This window comes from Rutidosis leptorrhynchoides, chromosome 2 (assembly GCF_046630445.1).
Source record: "Rutidosis leptorrhynchoides isolate AG116_Rl617_1_P2 chromosome 2, CSIRO_AGI_Rlap_v1, whole genome shotgun sequence".
Classification (NCBI taxonomy): Eukaryota; Viridiplantae; Streptophyta; class Magnoliopsida; order Asterales; family Asteraceae; genus Rutidosis; species Rutidosis leptorrhynchoides.
In genome coordinates this window covers 534,426,665-534,438,756 of record NC_092334.1, presented here as the reverse complement: position 1 = coordinate 534,438,756, position 12,092 = coordinate 534,426,665, and the positions used below count along the sequence as shown (strand labels likewise).

At 34.1% G+C, this 12,092-nt stretch overlaps 1 non-coding gene across 1 annotated transcript; it reads right to left on the bottom strand.

Annotated features, from left to right (window-relative positions):
- Positions 1-2,412: 2,412 nt before the first annotated feature.
- On the bottom strand, positions 2,413-2,519 carry LOC139895290 (small nucleolar RNA R71). The gene has a single exon (XR_011775748.1). It is a non-coding gene; the product is annotated as a small nucleolar RNA R71 (small nucleolar RNA).
- Between the last annotated feature and the right edge of the window lie 9,573 nt (positions 2,520-12,092).

Genomic DNA, 12,092 nt, shown 5'->3' with positions numbered 1-12,092 from the left:
TACGGAAGTTTAAATGAGCATAATCCTTTTGTTTCATATTCTATCGCAATTTTATTTATTGTTATTTTATTTATCGTCATTTATTTATTTTACGCACTTTAATTATTGTCATTTATCTTTACGCTTAAAAATATAAAATCGACAAACCGGTCATTAAACGGTAAAAACCCCCCTTTTATAATAATATTACTACTTATATATATATATATATATATATATATATATATATATATATATATATATATATATATATATATATATATATATATATATATATATATATATTTATATAAATATAGTTTTATAAAAATATAGTACGTAATCACTAGCTCCCTGTGGAACGAACCGGACTTACTAAAAACTACACTACTCTACGATTAGGTACACTGCCTATAGTGTTGTAGCAAGGTTTAGGTATATCCCATCCGTAAATTAATAAAACTTGTGTCATATTTTGTAGTATTTCCTAGTAAAAATAATACTATTTCGTACCCTCACGCTACATCATCAAGTTTTTGGCGCCGCTGCCGGGGAGCGCTAAAACGCTATATTTTTAATTATAATAATATTGAAATAAAATATAATAATATAATAATATTGAAATAGAATATAATAATATAATAATATTTTAGAATCTATTTTGAATCGTAAAAGTTTTAAAAAGTCGTATTTATTAAATACTTCAGGGGTATATTATGTAACTTGTAATTAATAATTTCTATCATAGTCGCTTTCATGTGAATAGTAAATTAATTAATTTATTTTCATTTACTATTCATGAATAGTAAATGAATTAAAAAAAAAAATTTTGAAAAAAAAAATTATAATTATAAAAAAATTATTAATTTGTAAAAAAAATCGTTTTTTTTTAAAAAAAAAAATAAAAAAAAATCGTTTTCTTTTAAGAAAAAAAATTTCGTTTTTTAAAAAAAAAAAAAAAAAAAATTTGTAAAAAAATCGTTTTTTTTTAAAAAAAAAGTTTTAAAAAAAAATTTATATAAAAAAAAAATTTTAAAAAAAAAAAATTTTAAAATCCTTAAAAAACGAAATAAAAAAAAAATTTAAAAAAAAGTTTTTTTTTTTATTACCTTTAGATTTTTAGACTTTAGTTACAATTTTTAGTATTAAGTTTAGTTTTGCCATAGTTATTTTTATTTCTAGAATTTTTAGGTTTGCCGTAAAATCCCTTAAGTGCTTATTCCTTAGACTAAGTTTTAGGTGCTTTAGAATTTTGCGACGCCATTTTTCGCGCTATTTTCTTATTTTTATTTTTCGACGCGTTTACCTATGTATCAATTACAATTCCAATTAGTGATCTCCATTTGTAGCTTTAATTTTAAGATAGTGATCGTTATAAGGTTGGATTAACCGCGTGTTTACAAACCACTCTTCGTCTTTTTCATTTTTCGACACTTTTTGACGCGCACTCTTTTTCTCTCTTATTTCTCGCCATTCTAGTTTTTAGGACTTAGATTTTTTTCTACTTCTTCTCTAAATTTCTTAAAATTACGAAAATTTATTTTAAGTGGTTAAATTGATAGACATCAAAATTTTCTGGTTCGTAGTAATAGTTGGATTTGTACGTGGACCGGGTTATTGGAGCCAAACAGTCCTCAATTATATTGAGACCAAACGAATCCTGCCCCTCTGCTGCATCTTTTGGCTATTCGAAACGTGGGCAAAATCAGAAAAGTCTATTGATTGGATAACTTATATAATTTTTCTTTCCTTTTTAAAAACTAATAGGATATTCAGTGAATGCACCGAGCAAGACGTTCACCGCCGGTCATACGTTCACCACCTGTAACTCGATCAAGACATCGTTTAACAAATATCGCCGCCGTTGATTTTTCTTTAGAATCGTCATCTAGTCGACCAAGTACTCCAATTCAAATTTCCGATAATCCATCTTTTGAACCCGATTTCACAACTAAGAACCCGGAAGATATTCAAGGACAATTTCAAGATCCTGAACCCCAAACCGTTAAATCAGAATCCTCTAGTGATTCGGATACAACAAATCCAATCATGGAAAATCTAGAACCTCTAAGTATGAAAGAACGAATGAGAGCTAAGCGCACTGGTCAAGGTCACGCCATTATTAAACCAGAAGTTAATGCTCCAGATTATGAAATTAAAGGACAAATTCTACACATGGTAACTAATCAGTGCCAATATAGTGGTACGCCGAATGAAGACCCAAACGAACATCTTTGAACCTTTAATAGAATTTGTACACTATTCAAAATCCGAGAAGTTGAGGATGAACAGATATATCTCATGTTATTTCCCTGGACTTTAAAGGGAGAAGCCAAAGATTGGTTAGAATCGTTACCTGAAGGGGCGATTGATACATGGGATGTTTTAGTTGAAAAATTTCTTAAACAATTCTTTCCGGCATCTAAAGCCGTGAGACTTCAAGGAGAAATTGTTACGTTCACACAAAAGCCAAATGAAACATTATATGAGGCGTGGACAAGATTCGGAAGGATGTTGAGAGGATGTCCTCAACACGGTTTAGACACTTATCAAATAGTACAAATATTCTACCAAGGTGTCAACGTTGCTACACGGAAAGACATCGACATAACAGCTGGTGGTTCAATTATGAAGAAAACCGCAACTGAAGCTTACAAAATTATTGATAACACAGCATCCCACTCACATGAGTGGCACCAAGAAAAAGATATCTTTCGATCATCTAAAGCGGCTAGAGCTGATTCTAGCCATGACTTTGATTCCGTTTCCGCAAAAATAGATGCTTTCGAAAGACGAATGGAAAAGATGAATAAAGATATTCACGCAATACGAATCAGTTGTGAGCTATGCGGTGGACCACACTTATTGAAAGATTGTCACATTGAACCAACATTGGAACAACGAGAGAATGTTTCCTATATGAACCAAAGGCCTGGAAATAATTATGAAAATAATTATCAACCGCCAAAGCTAAACTTCAATCGAAATCAAAACATTCTTTACAATCCAAAAGGACCCGAAAATAACTGGTACAACCAACAAGGTCCGAATAACCAACCGACTCAAAACAACACTTTCAATCAACAAAGACCTAGCTTATATAAACCACCACAACAACCCGAAGAGAAAAAGCCAAATCTAGAAGAAATGATGGCAAAGCTAGTTGAATCTCAAACACAATTTATTACATCTCAAACCCAAACGAATGAGAGGTTTGATCAGTCATTAAGAACTCAACAAGCTTCCATTTTGAATCTAGAAAAACACGTAGGTACTCTTGCTAGCATGATGAGTGAAAGGGAACAAGGAAAGCTACCGAGTAATACTGAAGTAAACCCTTGGAATGAGAATGTTAATATGGTGTCAACGAATTCTGAAAAACCAGCACCAGAAGATGGGAAGGTTTTAGATGTGAGTAACAATGAAGAAGTTACACCACCACCACCACCACCCGAGTATGTAAAGCCAGTGGTGACACCATACAAACCACCCATCCCGTTTCTAAGAAAAGGAGTTGAGTATGAGCAAGTAATAAGTAATAAAGATTGTGATACTTCTGGAAAGAAGAAGAAGAAAAAGAATAAGAAAGTACAAGAAACAAAAGCCGTAGAAGTAAACCCGGTGAATACAGTTCCACCAAAACCTCCACCTAGGGTAGGTGATCCGGGTGAATTTATTGTTCCTTGTCTACTTAGTGACTGTGTCATGTATGATGCACTAGCAGATTTAGGTTCAAGTGTGAGTGTTATGCCTCTTTCATTATATAAGAGATTAGGTGTAGGTGAGTTAACTCCAACGGATATGAGTGTTCGACTCCTTGATCAAACCATTAAGCACCCAGTTGGAATTGCTGACAACCTACCCGTTCAAGTAGGTAATTTAACCTTTCTAGTCGAATTCATTGTCATTGACATAGAAGAGGACTCAAACGTTCCTCTAATTTTAGGTCGACCATTCTTAGCGTCCACCGGGGCGTTATTTGATGTAAGAAAGGGTAGAATGACACTTAGTAATGATGAGAAATCGATCACCTTTATGATTCGACAGTCTAAATATCCACAAACCAAAACCGTTGAACCGACAAAAACGATTGGTAAGAACCATGTTGTTTTACCAACTCCAACGGTAATGCTTAACAATAATAGAACGCCTAAGTGTGGGGAAAATGAAGTAACACCTAATGATGACTTGATAATAAAGAACCCCATAGTTGATACGAAATTAAATAACCCCGTTATTAACAGTTCAATGAAGAAACTTTTTAAACGGGTTATTGATGCTAAAAGTAAGGGAAACTTTAAGTTATATAACCGGTTAGTATCCAATCTGTCGCCTAAAGAAAAGGCGAAGCTAGTTGAATTTGTGGATATTACGAAAAAAGCTGGTCACTGGCTTAAAGCAAAAGTCACAGATATGCAAGTTGATTATGGTCCAAGAGAAATTGACGATGAAGTTAATCACAATTTCGACACCACATCTACCTAAGTGTGAGGAGATTCAAATATTCTAAAAAGAAAATGCTGTTTGGAGTTAGTTGTTCTGTTCTCGTGTAGTTCCGAGAATGGAATTCGATTGGTCTTTTCCGCTAGCAGACACTAAAGAACTAGTTTTCTTCCCCCATTCTGATTTTTTTTTATTTTGTAGGTTTTATATGAAATTAATATGCTTTTTAAATTTAAGTTTTGTGTGAATTTAAAAACAAAATTTACTTTATTTCATTAAGTAAAAAAATGATTTCTAAAATTCGTCGTGAGTTGAAGATTAGGTAGTTGAACCGAAATTACTTTAACCGAGGGCGGGACGAGAAATTTTGTTATCATTATTTTTAATTTAATTGATTTAAAGTATGCCAAAAAAAAAAATATTAGATTTTATAAATTTTTGAACGTGGGGTAATATACCCAACTTCAAAATTATGTATGTTTGTATTTTATGTTATATACAAAACAGGGTAAAATAACGCACTTTCAAAGACTGTCATTAAGTTCAGAAAAAGGTACTAATTTTGACGACAAGAAACAAAATATCAAATGTGAAATAACAACAATATGTTTGCAAACTCGGTATTTTTAATCATTTTTATACACTAATCACCCTCATGAATTTAAATTTTTACTGATTTCTTGCAAATGAGGGCATTGCAAGATCTTAAGTGTGGGGAAGGGTTATAAATTCTTTCGGGTTTGCACTTGGTTTATTTGCCAAATTTTGTGAAAATTTGAAAAATTTTCAATTAAATGAAGTCAAAATTATGTTTATACATATTTATGAACGGTGAAAACTAGGTGTTAATACCGAAATTATCGTTACCTCGGAAAGGGCATAAATTGAGAAACAACCTAAAACGCTTGAATTCATTTAAAATGGAATAAAGGAGAATAAAAAGGCAAAGAAAGAAACTAAGTGTGGGGAGAATGTACCAAGTTATTCAATTAAAAACTATCTATCACATGTTTCTGTAAAGTTATTGCAGGTACTTTTGCTTTGGACGATACTAATCAGTTTTACCCGGTTTACTGTAATATATTTTAAAGAAAGATGGATCTACACGATGAATCAATTCCATCATTAAAAGGAAGTAAAGTCTTCCGAAAAAGACACGCGCTTCTTGATTTAGGTCAAGAAGTTGTCGTCCAGACCAGCTGTAGGTTGACGAAAAATCTAGAAAAGTCATCTCTAAAATCAGCAGGAAATCCACGGACCTCAGCATTAAACAGGGTCGCCAAGTGGTCAGATTTATCCTAACCATGAGAAGGATTTATCTCGTACAATGGGGGGCACCGTGCAAATTAGCTTGATAAGACTAATGAATCAGATCCTCAGAAAAGGATAATCTCCTTAAAGATTAAAAATCAGCTTTTAAGACTGATAATAATCAATCCTTGAGATTGACCTTAAAGATTGAGAATTCAAACTCATGGAATTCAATGATATCTAAACTCGAGCTTGAACGAGAAAATATTTTGATCAAAAATTACAAACCGATTTGTTTTCTGAAAAACCATTTTCAATGCGTTCATTACCATTGAACGTAAAATCTTAGGAATTCACCTGGAATTCATTAGATCACCTGAACCAAATCGGGTGTCAACCGTAAGAACGGTGGTTGCATAGCATGGTCGGAGACAGGACCTTGTGCCAGACCGAAAAATTATAGGATGATCTTTACTATCGCTCCTACCAAGGATAGTTCTAGCATCCGACACGTTAATAAGACCATAATCATCTGCATGTCACGGGACATTGCCTTAACAGTTTCTTGTTCATCGCTTTCCTTTACAACCGGACGGTAGTTTGCCGAAAGGTAATATACGGAACAAGTAAACTGGATGTGTGCTTTCCGATACAGGGATAGCAGTGGATTACACGAGCCTAAAAGTTTTTAGCCAAAATATTGATCCACAAATATATTTTGCAACACCGATGGTGGATCAAATCAGAAAACTTGTCTAGGGTAAAATCTAGCTTGAATTTTCAAAAGTTCAAATGTTTTCATAAAGATCCAATTTCCTTAAGGATCTACATTTTTATAGTCATGTGGGACTTCAAACCGCCTTTCAAATGTGCACTTTGCTTTGGAAACCGAAAGTAAATCGGCTATTTGATTGCAAGTGTCGTTGACCTAAACCCGAGGCAACTGTGGATGGCACAACCACCTTTAACCATGGTTCTATCGTTACTATCATTGTTTATAACACCGTATCAAAATCACTGATGTATAAAGTGTGAAGAATAAAGAAGTGATTCTAGTATGTTTTTATTTCAAGACTGTATTGCTTGAGGACAAGCAACGCTCAAGTGTGGGGATATTGATAAGGCTAAAAAGGAACATATATTTCATAGCATTATTCCCCAAGAAAGACAAGATTTTAGTTGCAATTGTTCCATTTTCAAGTAATATTCGTTTATATTTAATAAGTGCGAAGACAAAAGGCGAAAACGACGAATTGAAGACGCAAAGGTCCAAAAAGCTAAAAAGTACAAGATACAATAAAAAAGGTTCAAATTATTGATGAGGAACGTCTAAAAACGACAAGAGTACAAGTTACAAAACGCAAAGTACACGATATAAAATTGTGCGAAAGGACGTTCGAAAATCCGGAACCGACACATGAACCAACTTTCAACGCTCAACGCAACGGATCTGAAAGTACAAGTCAACTATGGACAAGAATATAATATAATATTTAAATAATTCATAATAAGAATAATATTAAATATTAAAAAGTTGTTAATTGAGCATAGTTCAGGGGTCATAAGTGAAAATTTCAATTTATCATTTGCCTATAAAAGGCCATCTAAATCGATGATTTAGATACACCTTTTCAATTCTCTTTCTTTGTAACATATATATTTATATTTATAATATTAATTTTAATTTTAAGTTTAATAATAATTTTGGGGTAGTGTAACAAATGTTTAACGGGTTTTAAGTCGGAACTCTGTCCGTGTAACGCTACGCTATAAATAATCATTGTAAGTTATGTTCTTCCTTTTTAAATTAATGTCTCGTAGCTAAGTTATTATTATGCTTATTTAAAACGAAGTAATCATGATGTTGGGCTAATTACTAAAATTGGGTAATTGGGCTTTGTACCATAATTAAGGTTTGGACAAAAGACCGACACTTGTAGAAATTGGACTATTGACTATTAATAGATGGGGGGTATTGTCTAATTGAGTGACAACTCATTGGAGTCTGTCGAACCTATCTTCAAATTAATTATCCTAATAATTAATAATGATTATGGTTGTCCTATTTAGTGACGTTCATATGGAATCTATTATAATCATTTAATTAATTATTCGGGTTGGGTAATTGATTATTCAAACTGATCAAGTGGGTAAATTAATATTCATATCTAATCAAAACAGGGGTAGATTACATACAGTGATAACTGGTGTAATTGTTGACAGAAGTGATAACTGCGTCACAGTTTAAATCCTTAATTAGTTGGAATATTTGACTTCGGGTATAAGGGTAATTTGACGAGGACACTCGCACTTTATATTTATGACCGATGGACTATTATGGATAAAAACCAGATAGGTATCAAATAAACCATGACAAAGGACAATTAACCCGAGTAACAATTAATTAAAATCAAAACGTCAAACATCATGATTACGGAAGTTTAAATAAGCATAATCCTTTTGTTTCATATTCTATCGCAATTTTATTTATTGTTATTTTATTTATCGTCATTTATTTATTTTACGCACTTTAATTATTGTCATTTATCTTTACGCTTAAAAATATAAAATCGACAAACCGGTCATTAAACGGTAAAAACCCCCCCTTTTATAATAATATTACTACTTATATATATATATATATATATATATATATATATATATATATATATATATTTATATAAATATAGTTTTATAAAAATATAGTACGTAATCACTAGCTCCCTGTGGAACGAACCGGACTTACTAAAAACTACACTACTCTACGATTAGGTACACTGCCTATAGTGTTGTAGCAAGGTTTAGGTATATCCCATCCGTAAATTAATAAAACTTGTGTCATATTTTGTAGTATTTCCTAGTAAAAATAATACTATTTCGTACCCTCACGCTACATCATCAGTAGCGGCTTCAAAACACCTTCAAGCGAACCCAACAACCTTCCTATGTGGAAGTTTGAGGAGGTATTAACGTAAAGTTAATGCGGAAGTCAATTCTGGTAGAAAGTTTGATGATAGTTGTAAGTGGTTTAACGTTAGTCCTCCTCCGAGTTGTTTATGTTTTAGTGGTTTGGTTAGGTAGTTTTGTGTAGCCGTTCGGTTTTGTTGTCTTGTTGTCTTTTGTCAGGGCAGTTCGGGTTTGATTCTCTTTGTTGGTTGCTTGTATTGTTTTGTTTGGTAGGTAGTTTAGATAGTTCGCTTGATTGTTTTTTGTTTAGGGCACTAGTTTTCGGGTTTGTTTGTATCGTTTTTAGGTTTCCATCTTTTTGATGAATGACCTTTGTTTATATAAAGTTCTAGTTTTATCGCTAAAAAATGTAACATCCCAAAAATTTGGAGTATTATTTTAAATGGTAATTTAATAATACCAAGAATGATTGAGGTGTTTTGAGACGTTGTAGTGACTTGAGATATTATTATTTCCAATAATGATATTGTGTTGGGAGCGTCGGGAATTTGATGTGAAAAAGTTTGGTGTATGTTGAGGGGTTATGCGCGCGTTCACCGTTTGGGCCATAACTTTCTCATACGAACTCGGATTGAGGTGAATCAAAAGCCCAGACGACCGTAATTCGAACGCGAACATTTTAAATTTCAAGTTGTGAGATGGAAGGCTCTAACAGCGCCGCTTTTGGCGCTGATCAGGTGCTGTTTGTATTTTGGAGATTTAAATGAAGGGCACTTTGGTCTTCTTGCATGTGGACGGATTTTTGGCAACAAAACTGGTTCCAAGCTTACCTTATCCTCATTTTCACCTCATCTCTTCACTCTCATCTCTCTCAACCCTTTTAGAAAGAGAAAACCTACTTAGAGAGAGAAAGCTTTGATTGGAGAAGATGAAGCTTGAATCGGGTGAAGGTGTAAGAGTTAAAGTTGTTCCTTTCATTCCTAGCTACATTATGATTGTAGTGGTAAAAGCTTGCTCGGGTGCGTTGGTGGAGATTTCGCGCGCGATTTGTAATGCTCGAGTTCGAGGTGAGTGGAATAATTATACATGTGTGTATGTAATGTATTTACTGTGCGAAATGCGATGTGGGTTTTAAGTTTGGGTATGCGATACCACATCGTGTTGGCATGGGATGAGGATTTAAAGTTCAGGCATTTGATACCTCATCTTCATGTGCGGCATGTGATATGGGTTTAAAGTTCGGGCGTTCGATACCATATCATATGTATGTGTGCGGGCGTGAAGTGTGGGTTTAAAGTTCGGGCGTTCGATACCACATTTCACGTGACGGGTGAGTTTAAAGTTTGGGCGTCGATACCACCCAAGGGACTAGTGATGCATACTAGTGGCGTCTGCGTGGCTAACGGTTCATTCGCGAGAATCGTTCCCTTTGTGTTTTGGATAACCATGGTTATGTGTTGTAGTGTAGCATATTATATTGTTCGAGTTATATGCTATTGTTTGTGCTAGCTTGCGTATTGGAGATTTAGCGTTATACTTTGCGATGGTAGCATATTATAGTGTTGTAGTGTAGCATATTATATTATATTGTTCGAGTTATATGCTATTGTATGCGGTAATTGTGTAAGTGATTGCAAGTAAGTAGATTATATATGTATATGTATAATTATTGCATTCACTAAGCTTTATGCTTACCCCTCTCGTTGTTTACCTTTTTACAGGTATCGTGTATTGAAGCTAACTAGTTGTTAGACTAGATGCTTAGGAGCGCTTGGGCTCGATGGGGTAGCTTTTGGATGTATGAATGCGGATTTGGGGATTTGGTAGTCCTCGGGATTATGCTCTTGGTATCGGGTTGGGTTGTAGAGTCCTAACTCGTCTAAATGTATAATTGGGTCGCTTTGTTTCAACTAATGATTGGTCATGGTTATGTAAGTCTAAAATGAGTAAACGGTGGTTATTTGTGTCATAATGAACTTGTGCTTGGGTGCTTGGAGTGTAAACTCATGTTTGGGTAATTGGGTTAAGATGACACTTAGTCAAATTTTGAATCTGCAACATTTAGGTGAAGGAGCGCCGCTTTTAGTGCAAAAGCGCCGCTCCTGGTCAGCATCTGGTAGTCTTTTTGATCAGTCGTCAGAAGCGCCGCTCTTGAGTCTTCAAAAGCGCTGCACCTGGGCGTGGTGCGTCGCTCCTGCCTAAAAAAAAAAATTAGTCGGTTTTTAATTAAATGGTTTGGAGTCGTTACAAGTGGTATCACAGCATAGTCTAAGAGAATTAGGTGACCTTGTAATAGGTGCCTAGTCTTAGACTTTTTGATGGTTGTGCGTTATTTGCGGGACTTGTAGGAATACGGGTCGAATTGAGATTTGTTAGTGCCTTAGAGTAGGTGACTAACTAGGACTTGTGTTTGTCCAAAGTGTGGTTATGTGGGGCCTTATTTCGTGTGTAAATTAGTGCCTTAGATAGCTAGTGCCTAATGTAAGTAGGCGAGCTTGAACATTGTTTTAGTGATAGTCACCTAGGTTTTAGGTTGACTTGTTATTGCGGTGTACGTGTGTATGTTTATTGTTATGTTGTATATATGTGCATATACAGGTACCTATTAGCGCGGTGTCCTAGAGACGAATCTACTGGAGAGATTCGGATATTTGGCAGTTAAGTGATCAAGTTCACGGTAAGGACTATGGGCAATCGGGTACTAGGAGTTATCGAGTGTTAATTTGTGTGAATGTTGCGTCAGTCCGGGTAAAGTACTTTGCGTGACTATGTGAAAATGGTAAGGTACGCATTTGTAATAGTGACTGATCATCATTATTACTGTAACAGACTGAAACCTGGGCTAGTTGTAAGTTGTCTATTTTGCCCTTAGGGTTTGTGCTTAGTCTTAAGTGCTTTTATTTTAATTATGTGAACTTAAACGTAATTACACAGATTAATGTAATGACGTGACTTATATTATGTTTGTTAATAAAGTCTTCCGATGTGTATTAAAAAAAAAATATGACCGGTGTTACAAGTTGGTATCAGAGCATGGTTTGGCAACAAATACGTGCGCGTACTTTGTTCCCAAACCCTGAGGCAAGTCAAACATGTCTGTGGGAGTGGGGGCTGATGATGTAGCGTGAGGGTACGAAATAGTATTATTTTTAATACAAAATACTACAAAATATGACACAAGTTTTATAATTTACGGATGGGATATACCTAAACCTTGCTACAACACTATAGGCAGTGTACCTAATCGTAGAGTAGTGTAGTTTTTAGTAAGTCCGGTTCGTTCCACAGGGAGCTGGTGAAGTTAACACTATATTATTAAGTTTATTTGTAAAAATATATATATAAATAAGTAGTAGTATTATTATAAAATGGGGGTTTTACCGTTTAATGACCGGTTTGTCGATTTTAAGCGTAAAAATAAATGACAAAAATTAAAGTGCGTAAAATAAATTGCGATAAATAAAATGACAGAAAATAAAATTGCGAGTAATAAAATGACAGTAAATAAAGAT